The sequence below is a fragment of the Myotis yumanensis genome, unplaced genomic scaffold, assembly GCF_028538775.1.
Source record: "Myotis yumanensis isolate MYYU_CA2020_CCGP unplaced genomic scaffold, mMyoYum1.0.hap1 SCAF_10, whole genome shotgun sequence".
In the NCBI taxonomy this organism is placed as follows: domain Eukaryota; kingdom Metazoa; phylum Chordata; class Mammalia; order Chiroptera; family Vespertilionidae; genus Myotis; species Myotis yumanensis.
In genome coordinates this window covers 75,165,504-75,187,572 of record NW_027223761.1, presented here as the reverse complement: position 1 = coordinate 75,187,572, position 22,069 = coordinate 75,165,504, and the positions used below count along the sequence as shown (strand labels likewise).

Sequence of the window (22,069 nt, the reverse complement as noted above, 5' to 3'; positions counted from 1 at the left end):
CTTCTCCTCGTGTAACCAATGATTAATATTACATGGGTATTATGTACAATTAGCTGATTTGTCAAAATAAAATATATCCTTAATAGTAAACCTACTTTTCCATGATGTTCTGAGAATATAACAAATGTGCAATGTGATTGCCCAATATATTACCCAGCCGTTATATTAGCCAGAATAGTAGCAAAATATTTTTATTATTATTTATTTGTATTATTTATTTTGTCACAGCAACAAACTAACCTTGACATCTCAGTAGCTTAACTGAAAGTTTGCTTCTCACTCACATAAGATCTAATCAGTCTGGGTGACCCTATTGCAACTCCACCATTTGGAACTCCAAGGTTAGTGAACTAGGACAAGAACCTTATGGAAGAGATGCATTGACTCTTAACTGACTCAGCTCAGAACTGACAAATGTCACTTCAACTATTGTCCCCTCGCTAAAATTAGTTATGAGGATGAAACAAATAAACAATAACTTGTAAATAATGCACAGCCTACAGTAACATTCAATGATGTTTAGTTATATTAATATTATTTAAATATTACCATTTAAGTCATTAGTATAGTAATATAATATTTAAATATTATCATTTCATTATTATTATATCAATATTATTATACTTAACAGTTCAGCTTTATGAATTGATTCCTGGTCATTTTTAATGTTATTTCCATAAGTAATAAAAATTTGAGTAATATGGATAAAATTTCTTAAAATCAATAATACCTCTTACTTGAATAAACATATAACTTCTTCAGTTTTACTTTTTTAGTGAACTACAACTAACAGGAAAAAATACTGTATAAGTACTTATAAATATTAACCAATTTTTCCTTGAGTTAAACAGTAATAATAATCATAATATTTATTGAGATGCTACTATGTCATATAACACACTAGACTTCACTATATGGACTAGTTATATAATACATGAATGCAAGATCAGTGTTATGGAATCCATTCTATAGATTTTTAAAAAAGTAAAAAAAAAAGGAGGCTCAAGAGGTTGTATAACCTACTATGTGATCCCTGAGCCCCGGTGTAACCTGCATCCAAGGTCTGTGCATATCACTTACAAAGACATGATCTGGTGAAACTGAAGACACCCAGCAGCCATCAGAATGAATAACTCCTAACTACTAATGTGACCCCGTGCCAGCATAGACAGCTGTGGGGGTCACACTCCTAATGAGTCTCTGACAACCACATGCATTCCTGAAACATCAATCATTTATATCACCCACTAATGAAATATACAGGAAGCATGAAAGTAGCAATTACATTGTTAAGAGTTCTGTTTGCACTGTCCTTTGCAAGTATAAACCCAGCTGTGTATAAATGAATGGGTGTTTAGGGGTTACACACACATAAACACACACATATACTCACATATACAATACCATTTTTGGAGTATTACATACCAGGTAACTGCTGCAAAATCAATAATGAATTTTATTGATTTTGTAATCATTGGATTATACACATTAAACACTGCCCTTAATTTTTTTCAGATGTCTCTAAGGAAATACATTCCATTAATCATAGTTAGAACATCCTAAGTATACTATTAAAATAAATGATTGTGTTGGATTAGAAATTTTATTACATATACAAATGGAATTCCAAACTGGTATAATAAGCATAAGCCCCATAACAAGCCCAATTAATTCAAGTGGTGCAATCCAGGAACACTGGATATAGACTCACACTCCGGCTCTGACCAGCTGAAGCTGTCCAGTCCAAAGGATCGATTGAGTCATTCGTTCATCCGTTCACATCCGTTCATTTATTAAGCACCTCCGAAGTATCAGGTCATATGCTAACCTATGAGAACCCACACTCCATGTCCTTAAGAAGCTCACAGTCAGTACTTTGTTAAGACCAATATTTTAATTAAGGATCATTTGGTTTAAAGCAGGAAGTAGGACCCACACATTACGTTTAAGTAAAAAGGGGAACTTAAGGGCAGACACAGAGAGGTCACCTGGAGCCCAAGGCGATATATTTACTTAGGCTTCATAAGGGGCTGAAAGTAATAACTAAAATTCAAAAACAGAGGCCACTTCTCTGCTATCCCCCCACCCATCCCCACCCCTGCCCAGGCCCCATGCACTGTGTATCGCCCGTCTCCTTCCTCTTTCTGGCTGGCTTTTCTTCCTTCTGTATGCACAGCATGGACAGCAGTTATTCCTCTCAGCTTAGCTTTCAGTGAACTCCTTATCTCATTCATATTTCTGGGCCCCCATTCAAGTGTTCTGTGAGCAGGACTCTGGTTGGCCTAGGCTGAGTCAAGTGCTTGTACTTGTTCAACGTCCTGAGGCCAGTGAGGTAGGGCAGGAGGTCCACTGCCCTCTCTGCAGGGACCGTAGTTAGTCTCCCAGAGATGGGCCATGGGCAAAGCAGAGAAACTGATAACTGTGTCTGTTACATTAGTCAACCACATTTAGATGGCACAACACCCATAAAACAGTGCAATCTCTGGAACAAAATCAGTCCTAAATCAATGTTGTCTATACTATTTAGTGTCTATTACATCATACAGTGTACGGTGTTATTGGAGAAGTAAGCCCACATATCTGGGGCAGCCCAATGCAGGGGTACTGGTCTCAATTTTGAGAGAATTCAGAAAGGCTTGCGAGATGAGCTGGTGAGAGATGAGGAATTTTTCAGGTAATGATGGGAGTTTGTGTGCGAGATGGAAGAGAGGGAGTACTCTGAAATGATGCAGCCCCAGAGATGAAACCCCAGAGGTGAGAGACAACATGCTATTTTCCAGAAACGGCACTTGGTTTAGTATGCCAGAAACCCAGGTGGATGTCGTGCAAAGGCTGGGCAAGATGAGGCTTAAGAATCTACCAAAGTCAGAACAGGGACCTTACTCAGAAGTCAGAACTCGGTGACTGAAAAGTTTTAATTAGAGAAGAACTTGATCTGGTTTCCACCTGCTCCCTGCAGTGTTGGGGACTGTAGATGAGTTGACAACAGGCAGGGGGGTGGGGAGTCTCTGTTCATAGGAGTGTCACTCACTGATACGCAGGTCACCGAAGGGAAAGCCACTTTTGAAAAGGTCGGGATGAGTTTAGTTCTGTGTGTAAGAGTCTGAGATGCCTGAAGACAGCTGTGAGGGGTCTACAAGGGAATCGAAGGTAAGGGTCTGCCCTCAATAGAGATGCCTAAGAAGTGGGTGGAGGGCTAATGAGAAAACACAGGGTGGGGCAAAAGCGGGTTTATAATTGTGAGTATTCGAAACACAGAGTTTATTCTTATCATATTATTTATTAATTATTGTATTATTTTCCATATGAATAACTGTACACCTGCTTCTGTATATAAAATATATGCACCAACAAGCTGCAGGAATGGAAAAGTGAGGCCATAACTGGCGGGAAGGCCAGGGGAGGGTCCTCAGAGAAGGCAGCATTGGGTCTGAGTGGGAAGGAGGAAAAGGGACCACCAGGCAGAAGGTGGGATGGGGTGGGGAGGCAGGGCAGGGTACGCCCCCCAGAGGGGAAGTGAGAATGCGGGCAACTCTGTGAGCCTGAGGGTATGGGTGACGCCCTATTCTCTTGTACTTGAGACCTACACTTTTCTCCATGATTCTGTCCTTGGAGGCTGGGCAGCCCAGTGAGCCCTGTCTTATAATGGTTCCACAGAAACAAAAATAAAACATTTCTGAAATGGCATTTGCAGGCTCCCAGTAAAGCACCACAGACAGAACAAGTGTGCTTCCCTTCCCTTCCTCGCAAAAGCCACAGATCCTCACCTCCCGCTATAAAAAGCCCACAAGGGATGTCCAAGACTGACAAACCTGGAAACAGCAGTAGATAAGAAGAAATAATAAAACAACTGCCAATTAAAGGAAAAAACAGAGTGATCTGGGAATCGGGGCTTTGTGTACGAAAAGGGATGGTTAGGAACATGGTTCACTTTTACAAACCCAGAGAGGCTTCCATTTGATTTTTAAGGACATACCTGCATTAATTTGGAGAAAATAAAAAAAATTATGAATTACGACATCGATCATGTGAGAATGGAATTCAGCTTGCACGTGACCTTTCACAAATACACCTGCCCCAGTAATAAATGGCATGGGAAGCGCGGTGGTGCCACACTAACTCTGCGTCAACACTTGCTCTGTCGGGTGGGTTCACCCTGCCCCAGTCCCAATCTGTGGACAATGTCATGCTTTACTGCAGTTGAAATACAAAGAATTGTCCTGCCTGCCAGACTGAGTACTTTTAAAAAACACTCAAAGATTTGGGTCAGCATCCTAAAAGATTTTGATCATATTTTCCTTACATAAATCATAACATTTTAGAACTAGAAGGGACTTAGGGTCTATCTAGATCAGTGTCCTCCTTTTGCATTTGGAAAAAAAATAAGTACCAGACTAGAGATTTTGCTGGAGGCCAAACAGCTCGGCAGTGGTTGTGCTCTGACAACAATCGTAGTTGCTTCTTTCCAGTCTTTGTTCCACTAAACCTGCATTTCCCCAGCTCGGGCCCACTGTCGGACTATTTACTCCTTGATCCTGTTCGACTACGCCAACTGCTGGGTGCACAGGTCCTCTGCCAGGAACCGGACCTTCATGGATGTTGGGTATTAGACAGAGAAGACATAAGAAGTCGTAGGTGTATAGGAGAAACTTTATTGCAGACCAAGTAGCCATGGTTAACCAGGAGCCATCAGACAAAACAGTTCTTCCAAGTAGCCCCACAAAAGCCGCCGCAGTAAACATAGGAGCCATTGCACACACAGCAGCCCAGCCCTACATAAAAGCAGCCTCGCACTGGCTGGTTAACAACATACCTTTATTAGACAATATACTAATTTAGACAAAAGAGGCTTCTTGCCAAAGACATCAGTATTGGGGCTATAGAAAAGTATGCCTGCGCATTGCACACAGTACAACCGCTGTGTCCTTGCTTTTGCGCCTGCGTATGGCAAATTGGCCTTGAAGATCCGGCGTACTCTGATTAGGGTTCCCATATCCACTGAAAACTTGGTTCATTATACCATGCCCTTCCTGCACAAAATATTAACACTATTGTCGATAGTAAGTACATTTTTAGTTGGTCTGTTGTTTACAATTTTGGTAACAAAATAGGATCTTTAAGCATTGGACCATCACAGAATTGCATCCTAAATAAATAAAATGCTCCTTATGATATAGTTTGTAGAAGAGGTTCAATCCTTGCCCTTCTATAGCTTGTGAACATACAGGAGAAAGGGGGAATGAAACAAAAAAATGTAATAAAGTGTGATGACTGGTACTAAAAATACTTCATGGGAACTAGAACGTTTTGCAAATATGTCTATATAGACACAAAATTTGCAGTGTTGTTTCTAGAATAAAAGAAGTAAAGCGTGTTCAATTTGGCCATTGATATAAGAAAAGGGACAGTGCTCCCAAGTGCACGGAGCCCCTTTAGTATTCTATGAGCCACAGGCAATGGGATAAATCTCACTCTGTTGCCACAGACCATCTTGACATGTTGACTGGATTACTGATTGACGTTGCCGGGTCACCCACAACAAATTCTGTAGTGATTGACTGTGGTCTTCCATTGCACCTAACATCATCCTGCGCGTGCTGTGCATCTCCTTGTTGTGCCTTCTTCCTTATTTAATGTCTGAATTCACTGCCTGGAATTCCGTCATCCCTGCCTTTCCCAACAGGCCCACTGAACACCCAGTTCAAGCTGCCTTCTGCCACCTTTGCTGCCCTCCACCTGCCCCTGATATCACCCTGGTTCAGAGCACAGTACTCCTTCTCCCTCCCCCCTGTGCAGAGTAATCCCAGGGGTGTGCCCCTGCTCATGCACAAACCTGTCTCCCCAGAAGGAAATGAGCTCCTGAAAGCAGAAAGCAAGCCCTCTCAGCTGTATCCTCCACATTTACAATCACTTGCTAGACTGTAAGGCCTCCCAGGACTTATGTTATGGGGGTAAATATTTTCTGAATATTTTATTAAGAGCAAGTGATATCAATGCACACATTGTAATAGCTAGTGTACTGTAATAATTTTAGGTTAAGGAAAAAATGAAATAATGTTTATGACTTCCCAAGATATCATATTTATTGAATAGAGAAAAAATAGATAATAGATTCTAATTTACACATAACTTTTCATTTAAAAAACACACCTTTAAGAAAACCCAATGAGGAAATCCACATTTACAAGGCAGTTATTTCAGACAGAAATTTGCGTTACAAAAAGTATCACTATGTAGCTCTTTCAAACAGCAAACTCTCTGTTTAGATTAATTTTGTTTCCAGTTTTTAAAATATTCTGATTCTTGGGTTAAATAAGTTCACAAGTTTCCTCCCAGCTTCATGTGCATTTTTAAGGACGGGTCTAGGTCCATGGATGATATAAGCTTACACATATGCGTACTTTTAAATGCATCTATTATGTGATTAGAGAAAAACCTGAAGTTGTAAAGCATGGGATCTTTAGTTTCTTGCCACTAAATATGTGGTCAGCAAATGAGCAGCCTGGACATCACATAGAACCCTGAAGATGTGGCATCTCAAGCCACCACAGACCTCCTGGATGTGCAGAATCTGCATTTCAACATGACCCCCAGGTGGTTCGCATGCACAATAAATTTTTAATGCACAATTTTAGTCCATGTGCCTTTCCTTCTTTGTGGTCAAAATGTGTCACTTCACAATAAAGTAACTCAATATCTAGTATTAAACACGCAGCAAATACAGTTATGCTGTGCATTGTATGGGACTTTGAATTTTTCAGAGTACTTGTCAATACTCATGACCCCCATTCACTCTTTCACTATCTGCTCTAATGATACAACAGAATCGTTTTCTTTCCAATTGGCATGTGACCCAGGGGGGTTGTATAGTTGGTGAGAGAGTTGGGAACAAAGACTAAGACAGCTAATTCCGAATGCAGGAAGCTGATGCGCTACACCGCATCCTCTGAGTATAATCTATGGTGGGGGAGAGGGGATATAATTTATAACAGAAATAGTTGAAAAGTAAAAGGAGTAAAAGTGACAGGTAATGAATGGGAAAAGGTGAGCACCAGGTGCCCCCACAGAAATTACTGTCTGGTAAGTGGAGAAAGAATAGGTTTAGATGGATCTGAACTGAACTAGAAAAAAGCTCTGGGGCAGCGATCCAATCACAAACGCTAAAGACTGACACCCAAGTGCTGTGCAGAAGTTACTCTTTCAGTTGGACAAAGATAGTCTAGTGATTTTTCACCTGAAACAACAGGTAAAATGACAGAATTGGAATCAACTGCCTATTTTCTTGATTAATAAAGAAAACGCTCTTCCCTGAAAACCAGTGTAAACAGCACACACAGGGATAGAACTTGGGGCCGCCATGTTTTAATAAGTAACTTTCTCTCAATAAAAGAAGAAGAAGAAGAAATATCAGACAGACAATTACTCTGCCTGGTGTGCAAATTAAATCCTAATTAAGCCATTTGAATATCAGAACAAATATAGCACAAAATTGTAATACCGGTTAGCATTTTGTTAATCAGGCATTACCATAAAGCAAAGTGCAAGTGTAGCCATGTTATTTTAATGAGGTCTTCGTTAGAGCAAATTACTTGAGCACAAAATGCAGAGTCAGCTCAAGATTCACATACCGGTATTCCAATAGAGACGACATAAAGAGACTGAGCTTATGTACAGTTACTGTGTGAAAAAATCCTGTAAATTAAATAATTCTGTGTTGAAAAGTATGCATTTTGAAACATGAAGAAACATACATAGAAAAATTAGTGATTTTCTTTCCCCAAACCCCTATAGGAAGGAGTCCTCTAAGACTGTAACTTTGGGGACATTCTCTTCTTCCCCTTCCCTTCCTTCCTTTCGGAGCCTCACCCCTCAATGTAGATGCCTCTAATGCCAAACTCTCCTGGAGACCAACTCTACATTTCTAACTGCACCCCCTCTGCACATCGTTCTGGCCACTGAATATCCAAATCCAATCATAACTTATACCTTCTAATTCCCCTATTGTTGTAATGTCCTGACTCTTTCCCAGTGACCAGGGAGTTAGAAATGTCTTCAGTGGAAGTTCTCCTGTTCTTCCTGTTCTCATGGCTAATGGTTGTATATAGGCTTTGGTGATGTCTCACTTGGGCTGTGTTAACAGCTTCCCATGTCACTCACTCTCAATTCATTGTAAAAGAGCTGCCTCCATGGCCTGGCCCACCTAACCCTTGTACATCTCTCTTTCCTTCTCCGCACATGCTGCTCCCTGATGCTCCTCCCTGTTGCCCACATGCTTTCTGTTTCCTATAGAAGAGATGCCTCGGTGTCTGTGTTAATCCAGTTTCTCAGCCTGTAATGCTCTCCCCAAATTAAGCTTTTAAGAAGATTCTCACTTGTAGTAGGTTAAATGGTGGCCCCCAAAAGTTATGTCCACACTGAGATGTGTGAATATTACCTTCTATAGCCAAAAATGTGATTCAGTTTGGGCTCTTGAGAAAAGGAGCTAATCCTGGGTTACTCATCATGTCCTCCACACAATGTCCAGTGTCTTATCAAAGGAAGCCAAGGGTGGTTGACACACAGAAAAGGGGGAAGCAACATGACCCTGGGGACAGAATTGGAGTGGTGGAGTCAAAGCCGAGGAGAGCCAACCACAAACAGAAGGTGTAGCACAGACTGTCCCCAGTCTCTGCAGGGTGTGTGGCCCTGAGGACACCTTGACTTTGGACTTCTGCCTTCCAGAGCTGTGTCAGAATACATTTCTGTTGTTTTAAGCCACCAAGGTTGTGGCAATTTAATACAGCAGCCCAAGGACGTTAATACAGCATTTGTGTAGTCTGGTTCAAATGCCACTTTCTGTTCCAAAAGGATTCCTAACTCTCTGGATTTGGTGACTTTCCCTAGTTAGATCTGTTCAGTCATCGTATTTTAACATTTACTGTATTAATTAGCACTACCGCATTAATGTCACCACATCTATGCATATCTTGCTTGGATATATTTATAATATATGTAACATGGTACATCTAAACATATAAATAAGCATGCCTATACATATATATGTAAAATATTATCATGCAGCACAGGAATATGTGTGTATGTGTGAATATAAGCATAATATTTCTATCCACACATTATCTAATTGGTTTGTTAAATCTCCATCTTATCTATTAATCGATCACAGTGCCTTACTAACAAAAGATGTTCAGGATTTGTCAAATAAATAAAATTGTATTCAAGTCTCCTGTGATTTCTCTTATCACTGAGTCCCCAAGTTCTTGGTGTAGTTAAATGAGAATCTGAGATGTGACTGATCTTACTTCAGAAAAAGCTAAGGCCCTGAGACATTCTTTGTGACTAGAATAAAGGAGAGGGTTCCATAGAGTGATGGCCATTCTTCCAAATTACTCCAGAAAATGGAGACTGCTCATGGCCAATGCCGTCTGTGAGATTCACCATTATGATGCATCAGGGAGTATCAACATAGGTCTTGGTACTGCACCTCCACCTGGGTTTCAGCACCTGCTCTCAGGTGTCCTAAGTGAAGTCGGAAAAACCTTGTTGCCACGGGGAATGCCCAGGGAAGAGTTGCTCATTGAAACCAATGCGCCTCGGCTTCCTGCCTGGTGCTGAGACCACAGTGTGCTCCCACAGTTTTCCTTATAGTGATTACTTCAATAATAGGTTTTGTCATCATTAATATTTTCTAAGGGAAATAAATAGCATTCTCATGCGGTTTTAAAAGGCTGTATTTTTTTTTAATATATTTTATTGATTTTTTACAGAGAGGAAGGGAGAGAGATAGAGAGTTAGAAACATAGATGAGAGAGAGACATCGACCAGCTGCCTCCTGCACATCTCCTACTGGGGATGTGCCCGCAACCCAGGTACATGCCCTTGACCGGAATCGAACCTGGGACCTTTCAGTCCGCAGGCCGACGCTCTATCCACTGAGCCAAACCGGTTTTGGCAAAGGCTATATTTTTATATGTGACTTTTTTTTTTTTAATATAGGAAACTGCAACTTCCTGTTTGGTATAAGGAACACCTCCAGATCAGGAATTGTTTGCTGGGGCTATTTTAGAAAATAGCCCATTATAGAGCAAGCTTTCTACTAAAACCAGTATCTGTGTTTAGGCTACACATTTCTGATCATGCTGGAGGAGAGCACACGTGAATAGAAAGGTCTTGAGCCAATGCTTGCAGAATAAAGTGGAAACCGTCCTTGGAATGACATGGTTTGGGCCTCTGTGAAAATACAAAATCTGGCAGCTGATTGAACTTAAACGTTTGGTTTAACCCAGTGGTCGGCAAACTCATTAGTCAACAGAGCCAAATATCAACAGTACAATGATTGAAATTTCTTTTGAGAGCCAAATTTTTTAAGTTTAAACTATATCGGTAGGTACATTGTTATTAACTTAATTAGGATACTCCTAAGGCTTAGGAAGAGCCACACTCAAGGGGCCAAAGAGCCGCATGTGGCTCGCGAGCCGCAGTTTGCCGTCCACGGGTTTCACCTATCGATTCCTATCCTTGGAGATGTTATTTGCACTGGTTAGCAACTCAAAGCTCTTTGGGGAAGAGGTGCTGGGGAACCATCCCTGTGGTGGTTCTGGATGGAGGCCCCTCCGCGGTACTTCTGGGGCATGTCCAGGTCCCAGTCTTTACTCTGGTGCATATAACCTACTGGCCTCAAGAGGCTCCCCACTAGATGGAGAATCATGTCTCTCTCACCACCATATCTCTTGCAGCTCAAGTATCTGGCACATAGTAGGTATTCAGTAAAGGACTGACGAATCAAGCAAAACTCACTCCCAAAGTGCTGCTTTAAAACCAGAAAAGGATTTGTATTTCCCCCCCTTTGGTTACATTATAACCGATTTGTCTACTTTTCAAATCCTGTTAAGACTATTTAAAGCAGCTTAAGTTTCTATCCTTTTTCTTAAAACCCATTTGTATTAACATACGTTGCTTTTTGACTTTGAAGAAAACTCTGAATGGCAACTCAGAAACAGATTTCATCCTGACTTCCAAGCTAGTGTTGAAATGCAAGATTTTATATACAGAAAACAGCCTCTCCTGAATAGGCTGCAAACTGGCTTGATCTACAACTTCGGCTTGACTATACACCAGTAAGCTGAATGCTGAAAGTTAGGATGATAAATAAAATATAAAAAGACAACATAAAATGGGAGAACCATAAATTCTCAATTTTTATCACTACTTTTTACTTCAAAATGCTAAAAAAATATATATAGCTAGTGTATTTACCATAAAAAAGCCCCAAATCAACACAGCTTTGGAGGGAAAAGGTAGACATATTGATGACCCAACCTAATAAAGTATTGGAGAAGCCACTTTCTCTCATTCTTATCGCTGTCTTTACTGAGACTGGTGATTGCTGTTCCCAACAATAGGCAGGAGGCCTCTGTGATACCGTGGAAAGAGCAACAGATGAGTAGTCAAAAAAAACTTGCACTTAAATTTTGACCTTGTCATGATCCACTGTGTGACTTCAGGCAAGTAACTGCACTTCTCTGTGCCTTGGTGTCATCAATCATAGAGCAAGAGGATGGCCTCGAAGAACCTTTCCATTGCTAAAACCTAATGCGTCCACAAAATCATCACATAAACATCCTGTAGACACAGCCATTACTACTACTTGCAGGAAGGTGCAATTTTTATCATACTTGGAAAAAATGTTGAGACATTAAGAAACAAACCTGACAAACAATTTAATACAGACATCTAAGTGCCTTATAGTTTATTAGGGGCTAAGACCTTGACATTTAGTAGCTATTTAATCTTCACAATCACTTTATAATGTAGGTGGGCTATTGCATTGCCTTCTAATTAAATCTACACCGTTTCTGCTACTCTCCAAGATTGTCCCAAAAAAAGGATATTGGTTAAACTGTTGTTGAGCACAATATCATTTCAAGATTGAAAGACAAATCTCTTATTAGTTATTACTATTAAAATATTAATTAAAACTTTAGCAGAAAAGTAACTTTTTAGTTATGGGACTGTGATTTTCTTGACTTTCTCTTTTGTGAGTTCAGATATTAGGCTAAATATTCCTGAACCACAGAAATAAATATGTAGGCTCACTTACCAACCCAACATGACTTAACTTTTCTGTGATATGCAATATGATCATTTGATCACTGGATGGCAGTAGAAAAAAGACAGCTTTGTGTGTCATATTGTTTTATTCCCTCTCTTGGTTGGGAATGTAAATTAAACTAAGGAAATGTCATATTTCCCAAATATATTAAAAATTTAAGAATAACAGTAATCTGCCATTAATATACAACTATTGTTGTCTATATGATTTCAACAAATTTTAGATATAATTGAAATATGTTGAAAAATTTACATGACCATTTATTGCTCTGTACCCTATACACATCCAGTTTGTGTGTATGTGTAAAATTTATGAAAACCCAATTTAGATACATTGGTTAGTTGAAAATCATTTCCTGAACAACAGGTCCTTGTGCACAGCCACTAGTTGCAAATTTCCTTTGAACCCAGGACCAGCCAATTGGCCACTCTAAACCTGCAGAAAGTCCTTGGAGACTCCTTCCTTGTCAGGTGAATGAGATTATAAAAAATAAGTTACTTTTTTTGGGAAAAAAATGATACTTTCATTATGATATCAGAAGTGAGAAGGTTGACGCTTTTGTGATTTTTAGGAGACACAGGGCAGAGTGGTGAGCATGTAAAACTACAAGAAAATGAAACCTGTCGCTCACTGCCAAGATTTAAAAACAGTAATCAACTGGAATTCACTGATACTGTCCTAAACTCCAAATTTCCAATAACCCTAATATTTGAAAATATTTTTTCTAAATATATCTCTTCTATTCCATCACCTAATATATAAATCATCGTTGCACTGACAATATATATTACATCAGCATACTCTCCACACTAATAAGTACCTTTTGGATGCTAGTGATTATCACATAATTACCCCATGCTCAATTAACAAAGTAATTATTATCATATCACTTTTAACATTGTGCTCCAGAACCTAGTATAGAAACTGGCATATAGTGGAATCTAAACAAAAATTTGTGAATAAACAAATAAGTGAACGTATGAGCCAAGAAATGCATAAATGATATATTTTGGTTAAGAGAAATTTTTAAAAAAATCTATGAAATATAGTGAAATGGTATCCTTTTCATCATGTCAGGACTTGAATTTTCTAAATATTCTGATATAGAATGAGGGCCAAAGTAAGGCTAGAAATTTCTCAAAGGCAGAGGCCTAAATGCAATACTAAGCTATCAATATAGAATTACTGGACAATGAAATTTTGTAAATGGCTAGAAATTGAGTTCATCAAACTAAGCAGTTCCACCTTTCATATCAAATGCTTTTTTATATTTATGTCAGTGCTGTAACATAACACATTGCCACACATTTATTGGCTTAAAACAACACATATTTATGCTTTTATAATTCAGAGGCCAGAAGTCTGAAATCAGTTCAGTGAGCAAAAATCAAAGTGTTGGCAGGGTCAGGCTCCCTCTGAGTGCCCTAGGGGAGACTCTGTTCCCTGCTTCTTCTAGTTTCTGGTGGCTGCTCACATTCCTTGGCTTGTGGCCACATCACTTAAATCTATTTCTATGGTCACAATGCCTTATCTTCTTCTGCCTGTGCCAAGTCTCCCTGTCTGTCTCCTATAAGGATACACGTGTAATCCAAGATAATCTCTCCATCTCTGGATCCTTAGTTAAATCACACCTGCAAAGTCTTTACCATATAAGATAGCATTTAGAGGTGCCAGAAGTAGGACATAAAATCTTTGAGGGCCATTACTCAGCCTGGAACATACCCCAATATATAGATTTACAATCTGCACTAAAGCACTCACTAAAATTGGTCATTTTTGTATATCACTTTGGATAAGCACACTGGAAGAGGTCAATGGGAGAGAATGGGGTGCATATATAATACTTTCAACAATAAAGATTTTTTTAAAAAAAATAATACACTGGATGGACTAAATAGTAGGTTGTATAGGATCAAATCAGCAATATGGAAGAAAAGGTAGAAAAATACCCAATTAGAGCAGGAAAAAAAAGGAATTGAAAAACATGAGGATAGTTTAAGGGACCTTTGGGACAACATGAAGTATAACAACATCCACATTATAGGGGTAACCAGAAGAAGAAGAGAGAGAGCAAGGGATCAAGAACCTATTTGAAGAAATACTGACTGAAAATTTCCCTAAGCAGGTGAAGGAAAAAGACACATAGGCCCAGAAAGCACAGAGAGTCCCCAAAAAGATGGCTCACACCAATATACATCATAATTAAAATGACAGAGGTTAAAGACAAAGATAAAATCTTAAAAGCAGCAAGAGAAAGGCAGTTAGCTACAAGGGAACATCCATAAGATTGTTTGCTGATTTCTCAACAGAAGCATTTCAGTCCTGAAGGGACTGGCACGAAGTATTCAAAGTAATGAAAAACATGGGCCTGAAAACAAGATTACTCTATCCATCAAGCTTATCATTTAAAATTGAAAGAGAGATAAAGAGCTTTCCAGATAAGCAAAAGGTAAAGGCATTTGTTACCACCAAACTAGTAGTAAAATAAATGTTAAAGGGTCTTCCTGAAGAAGGAGGAAAAGAAGGAGAAGGAGATAAAGAAGAAAAAGGAGGAAGAGGAGGAGAAAGGGAAGGAGAAGGAGAAGGAGAAGAAGAAGAAGAAGAAGAAGAAGAAGAAGAAGAAGAAGAAGAAGAAGAAGAACAACAACAACAACAACAGCAACAGCAACAACAACAACAGAGGAACAGCATTAAGAGAATAAAATGACAATAAATATGCACCTATCAATAATCACTTTAATTGTAAAAAGCTTAAATGCTCCAATTAAAAGACATAGGTTACTGAATAGATAAGGAAACAAGACACATATAAATGTTGTCTACAAAAGACACACCTCAGAACAAATGATACACACGGACTAAAAGTAAAGAGATGGAAAAAGATATTTCATGAGAATGGAAAGGAAAAAGAAAAGCTGGAGTAGCAATACTTATATCTGACAAAATAGACTTAAAACCAAGGCTATAGTAAGAGACATAGAAGGATACTACATAATGATGAAAGGAACAATCCAATAAGAGGATGTAACACTTGCCAAAATGTATGCGCCCAACATAAGAGCACCTAAATATGTAAAGCATATGGACATGAAGGGAGAGATTGACAGAAATGCAGTCAAAATAGGGTATTTTAACACCCTATTGATATCAATAGATAGATCTTCTAGGCCAAAAATCAACAAGGAAACGGCAGTCTTAAGTAACACACTAGATCCGATAGATTTAATTAATATCTTCAGAGCATTTCACCCCCAAACAGCAAAATATACATTCTTTTCAAGTGCACATGAGACATTATCTTGGCTAGACCACATTTTAGACCACAAGTCAAGTCCCAATTAATTTAGGAAAATTGAAATCATTTCAAGTATTTTCTCTAACCATAATTGTATGAAACTGGAAATCAATCACAAGTAAAAAACACACAAAAACATGGAGGCTAAATAACATGTTACTAAACAATAACTGGGTTAACAATAAGATCAAGGAAGAAAAAGATACCTTAAAAAAAATGAAAATGAGAATACAACCTGAAATTTATGGGACACAGCGAAAGTAGTCCTGAGAGGAAATTTCATAGCATTATAGGCCTACCTAACAATCTAAGTTTATACTTAAAGGAACTAGACAAAGTAAAACAAACAAGTTCCAAAGTGAGTAGAAGAAAGACAATAAAATGCATCCAAATTGGAAAGGAAGAAGTAAGTAAAACTGTCATTATTTGTAGGTGAAATGATCCTGTGTGTAAAGAAACTGAAAGATTCCATAAAAAAAAAAAAAAACTAGTAGTAGTAAATGTTTTTAGTAAAGTAGCAGGATACAAAAGAAATAATCAGAAATCAGTAGCATTTTTATATACCAATAATGAACTATCAGAAAGGAAAACTAAGAAAACAATGCCATTTACAATTGCATCAAAAAAATAAAATGCCTAGGAATATATTTTGCCCAGTGAGTGGACTCAGGGGTTGAGCGTCGATCCATGAACCAAGAGGTCATAGGTTTGATTCCCAGTCAGGGCACATGCCTGGGCTGCAGGATTGATCCCCAGTGTGGGAGTGTGTGTGTGCAGGTGGCAGCTGATCAATGATTTTCTCTCATCACTGATGTTTCTATCTCTCTCTCCCTTTCTGTTCCTCTCTCCAAAATCAGCTAAAAATATTAAATTTAATCAAGTATATAAAAGACCTGTGGAATATTATAAGACAATGAAGAAAATGAAGAAGATACAAATAAATGAAAGCATATACCATATTCATGGATCAAAATAATTAACATCTTAAAATGTCCATACTACTCAAAGTGATCCATAGATTCAACACATTCACAGAACTCGATCAAATATTCCAAAAATTTATATGGAACCACAGAAGGCCTCTGATAGCCACAGTAATCTTAAGAAAGGAGGACAAAGTCAGAGGAATTATGCTACCTGATATCAAACTACACTATAATGCCATAGTTATCAAAAGAGCATGGTACTGACAGAAAAACAGACATATAGTTCAATGGTACAAAATAGAGGACCCAGAAATATACCTACAACTTTATGGTCAATTAATATTTAACAAAAGAGGCAAAGACATATAATGAAATAAAGATAGTCTATTCAATAACTGCTGTTGAGAAAATTGGATATATATGTGCAAAAAAATGAAACTAAGGCCAGTTTTTTATACTATATACTAAAAATGGATTAAATACTTAAATGTTAAACTAGAAACTATAAAAATCCTTAATGAACACATAAGCAGTAAAATCATGGACATTTTTTTCTGATATATTGCCTCAGGCAAGAGAAACAAAAGAAAAAATGAACAAATGGGACTACAGCAAACTAAAAGTTTTTGCACAGCAAAGGATCAACAAAATAAAAAATATAGCCCCCTGAACTGGAGAGCATATTCGTCAATGATACATCTCATAAGGGTTTAATATCCAGAATCTATAAAGAACATACACACTCAACAGCAATAACCAGATAATCCAATTTAAAAAATGGGCAAAGGGCCTGAATAGACACTTCTTCGAAGAGGACATACAGATGTCCAAAGATAAATGAAAAGATGGTCAACATCACTAATCATCAGAGAAATCCAAATTAAAACCACAATGAGGTATCACCTCACATCTCTCAGAATGGCAATCATCCAATATAATAAAAGCCTAATATGCTAAGTGTCCGGTCATCCGGTCATCTGTTCAACCAATCAAAGCGAATATGCTAATGATATGCTAAGTCCACTCAACCGCTCACTATGATGTGCACTGACCACCAGGGGGCAAACGCTCTGACCAGTAAGTTAGCTTGATGCTGGGGTCTGGCCAATCGGGACTGAGCAAGATGGGCTGGACAAGCCCTGGAATCCTCCTGCTGCCCCTCTTCCTGGCCGCCCCCATCAGGGTGGTCTGGCCAGACCCCACACGTGCACAAATTCATGCATGGGGCCTCTAATCAATAAATAAACAAACAACAAGTGTTGGTGAGGATGTAGAGAAAAGGGAAACCTGTGCACTGTTGGTGGGAATTCAGATTGGTGAAACCACTGTAAAAAGCAGAATGAAGTTAGCTTAAAAAATTAAAAATGGGACTGCTTTTTGACCCAGGGGCTCCACTTCAGGGAATATGTTTGAAGAAACCCAAAACACTAATTGTAAAGAATATATGCACCCCTATGTTCATTGCAGTATTACTTACAACAGCCAAAATTTGGAAGCAGCTTAAGTGTCCATCAGTTGATGAGTGGATAAAAAAGAGCTGTGGTACATTTGCATAATGGAATACTGCTGGACCATATAAAAGAAGGAAATCTTACCATTTCTGACAGCATGGATAGACTTGGCCAAGTGAAATAAGCCAGTCAGAGAAAGACAAGAATCACATAGCATGTGGAATTGAATAAACAAAATTTTTAAAAATAAAAAAACAAAACTAGGTAACATAAGCTGCCCTATAATTATTCATATACATATTTTATCCCTTTAGTGTAAGTTATAATGGAGTAGAGGCTGTGCCTTATGCTTAACTGTTTGCCTTAGTGCTTCATCCAGTGCTCTGCATGTAGCCAGTACTCAATCAATATTTATTGAACAAATGTGTTTGTTTATGCTTTTTGCAGTTGGGTTTGGTGAAAAATACTTTAGTAAACTAAACTTCAGTGAACTAAAGAACCGAATCAAAGCAGTGTAAGCCACAGGGGCTCTCCCAGAGGTATTTAAATAATCTCCCCTTACCCTGTACTTAAACTAAATTTCAAAAAGCTCTCACTCTATTCTTTTTTTAAATTAACTACTGTCTAAAATTATTTATTTCCATGTTTAGCAATTCCATCAGTGAACTTCTTGTTTTATAGGAAATGTATACTTTTTGTCCCATTCAGTAGCGATTCTCTTGTTTAATCCTCAGTATAATAACTTGCAGTGTGAACATGTTCTCTTTATATGAATAAATCTTTAAACAGAATGGAGATGAATTCATCTTACCTTAGCTTTCTATGCTTAACCACTGAGATTCAACCTTACAAATTGTTTACTGACCCTTACTTTATTTACTTCTTTCTTTAAACTTTTATTATCAAGTAGTGGAAACTTCATATGAAAGCCCTCAAATACTAACACTGGAAGGGAAAGGTATACCAAGAAGAATTCATTCTAATCAGAGGATGTGTGGGGCTTATTTTAGGAGGATGAGGTGGGAAAAGACAGTTAAAAATTCTCCACATTTCATTGATATAAGTCCAAAATTAACCACAAAATGACATGCTTATGCCTAGGCAGCATCTAAAAGTATGTGCGATGTTGGCACTCCCAGAAAGTCATTTGGAAACATAGCCAGCTCTCTCCACCAAGCTACAGTTTATAACAGCTAAGAAAGCACTTTTGCATGTTATAAGTATGCAAGAAATATCAGGTATTAGCATGTACACCCACAATCAGAAACACCACTTACTTTAAAGACATGATCGTTAATTACTCTATTTTACTCTGCATATAATTTATGCAAATAAGTGCTTCCTTTTTGTCCCCTGCCTTGAGTTCATCTACACAAATACTGCACAAGTTCCTAGAGCTTAAAGTGTCCACCAGTTACTTTCATATTTCTATGACCTTCCCTTATCTGCTCTTCCTCTTCTAGTCCCTATCCTATTCACTGATATCAATAGCCACCAGACAATTCTCAGAAACCTAAGAGTCACCCCAGATTGAGAGTTAAACATCCTTTCTCCCATTCATTTACATTATGGTAGTGGGAGGGCTCATGTGGCCCAAATGATCAGCTATAAGAAAAAAGACAGTGATTGGCTGATTTCCTGATTCTTCAAATCTTAATGGAGCTACTCCTACGTGCCAGGCAATGACACGGACAATGAGGATGCTCAACTTTATTAAGCACAGAGACTGCTTACGTCAACAGATGCCAGGTAGATAAATACCAGTATAGGCTTTATGATGGGAATGTGGGAAAAATAAAGGAGTGGTCGGTTGGGAGGGTTGGGAGTCAGGAAAGGCCACGTAAAAGGGGTGCAATTCCTCTGTCTAAATTTTAGACCCTAAAATGTCACACCTGGACAGTACATGTACTCCACAGTCCATTAAAAAACAATTATGATGTGTCTGGACGAACAATGACAACAAAAATATTAATACAGTTTAGGAAAGCACCACTGGATGAATATTCTAATATTTAAAAATTAAAAAGTTAAAAACGATATAAAACTAATTATTTTACTCTGAGGCCTACTGAATCGGAGCGTTTACTTTAAATCCCAGTGAGATCACCCTTGTAGAACTCAATTAGTGAAGTAAAAAGAGGTGGAGAGCTCAGTAAAGAAGTAGAAGCTGTAAATGTAGGTTTACAGGACATGGGCACATAAATAGCAGTTGACCTTTTAGACAAAACTAAGATCTTCCAGAGACTCTCAGGGATAAAATGGAAAGATAAGGCTACAGTTAGAGCCTTAAAAAACATACCGATAATTACAGCACAGACAGGAAGAGAAAACCCAGCCAAGGAGAGAAAAATAATAAATAAACAAAAGGGTAAATGATATAAGAAAATCTATGTGTGTTCAATATCGTTTTCCATTGTTATAAATATCCTTCTATTATTTTAAATAGTGTAAGTTTATATATGAATTTATACGTATCTATCCCAAAATGTTGCAGTTGTAGAACCTGATAGGCTAAAATATGGCATTATTTGTTACCTTTGAATGCTCTTTCTTTTTATATAACAAAATGCTGCATACATAAGATCTGTCACTATTCATAATGATTGCGGGCACAGAACAAAACATAAAATATACTTTGCTACTCCAAATAAACTAAAATAAGTATTCAGTTGGTTCCGCCTTTGTTTATATCACCATTTAAAACATATCATTAAGGAGCAGTTAAGGCAAAGAAGGGGCAGTGTCAAGGCAAGGGAAGAGAACATTTCAAGAAAAGACCTGCCAATCACAAGGAGGCTGCAAATTATAGTGACCTCACCCAGCACAGTTCAGTGGAGCAGCAAAGATGATAAAATTGCAAAGGGTAAAGTAGAGAGGAATGGAGACAGTGAGCTACAGTGAGACAGAAGTTAATATGGTGATAAAATGAAGAGAATCAGTAAAACACCTTGTATATGTTATGGGAGGGTGCAAAGAAACTTGTAGATGGGAGTTGGTGAGAGGATGGAGCCAATAAAAAGAGAAAGTTTAAATAGAGGAGGGGGAGTAAACTCTGTGGGTTTAGGTCTTGGGATTGAGGGAATCAGAAAGAGGGAGAATCGGCCCTAGCCAGTTTGGCTCAGTAGATTGAGCATTGGCCCATGGACTAAAGAGTCACAGGTTCGATTCCAGTCGAGGGCACATACCTCAGTTGTAGGTTTGATCCCCTGCTGGCCCAATGGGGCCACATGTCTTTCTCACATTGATGTTTCTCTCTCTGTCTCTCCCCCTCTCTTTCACTCTCTAAAAATCAGTGGAAAAATATCCTAGAGATTAACAAACAACAAAAAAGGAGGTAGAATCATGCATAGGAGGGAATATAAAAGCACAATACTCACATACAGGACTGACTTAGAAGAGCATTGCTGACTCTGGTCCTGAGATAACTTATTAATGTGAAATACTGGGTTTATACTTGATGTTATTCTTGGTTAGCAACTACATCATTTATTGAAACATAAACTGTTCAACTAAACCAGTTAGAAGATAAAGAGAGATATAGGTATAGACTATATCTATCTATCTATCATCTATCTCTCTAATCTACCATTGCATAAACTGGTGCTAATTCAAGTTATTTTATTTTGTAATTACGGAGTTGCTCTTATTTTCTAGCCAAAGAGCTAGATTTTTTCATTTATCTCTGTTGAATTTCATTTTAATACGATAAGCCCATCATTTCAACCTAAGAACATGTGGATTGCACAATTCAACAATCAGTAAACTATAGTTACAGGCACACTACCTATATTGTAAATAACATTTTATTGGTACACAGCCACACCCATTCATTTATGTAATTTCCGTGGCTGCTTTCATGTAACATGAAACAGAGAACTGATGGCCTAAAAAGCCTAAAATATGTGGTATTTGGCCCTATACAGAAAAAGTCAGCCAACCTTGGCATGTAATCCAACCTAACAACTATTCTTTCCAGCTAAAATATGCAAGTTTGGAAGATATGTTTTCCATGTCTTCATTCAAATTATTAAGGACTCTAATCCCAATAGGATCTAATCCAAAGTACTGATAGAAATCCCTGCTCACCTCCCTCTTGACTAACACAGATCTGCCAGTTACCACTAGAAGAATGATAACAACAGCTATTACCATCCGGGCTACGATTGCTTGTTTCCACAGGCTGTAAAAGTGAGCATTGTAAATCTTCTGGTGAAATCCATATATGCTTAAGTTGATACCATTTCCAACTTATGATACTGGTAAACCTATCAAATGTGTAATCTAAACT

At 38.2% G+C, this 22,069-nt stretch overlaps 1 protein-coding gene across 2 annotated transcripts in view; it reads right to left on the bottom strand.

The window, feature by feature from the left end:
• PDGFD (platelet derived growth factor D) overlaps window positions 1-22,069 on the bottom strand; it is a 228,063-nt gene that overhangs the window by 197,185 nt on the left and 8,809 nt on the right. The window lies entirely within an intron of this gene.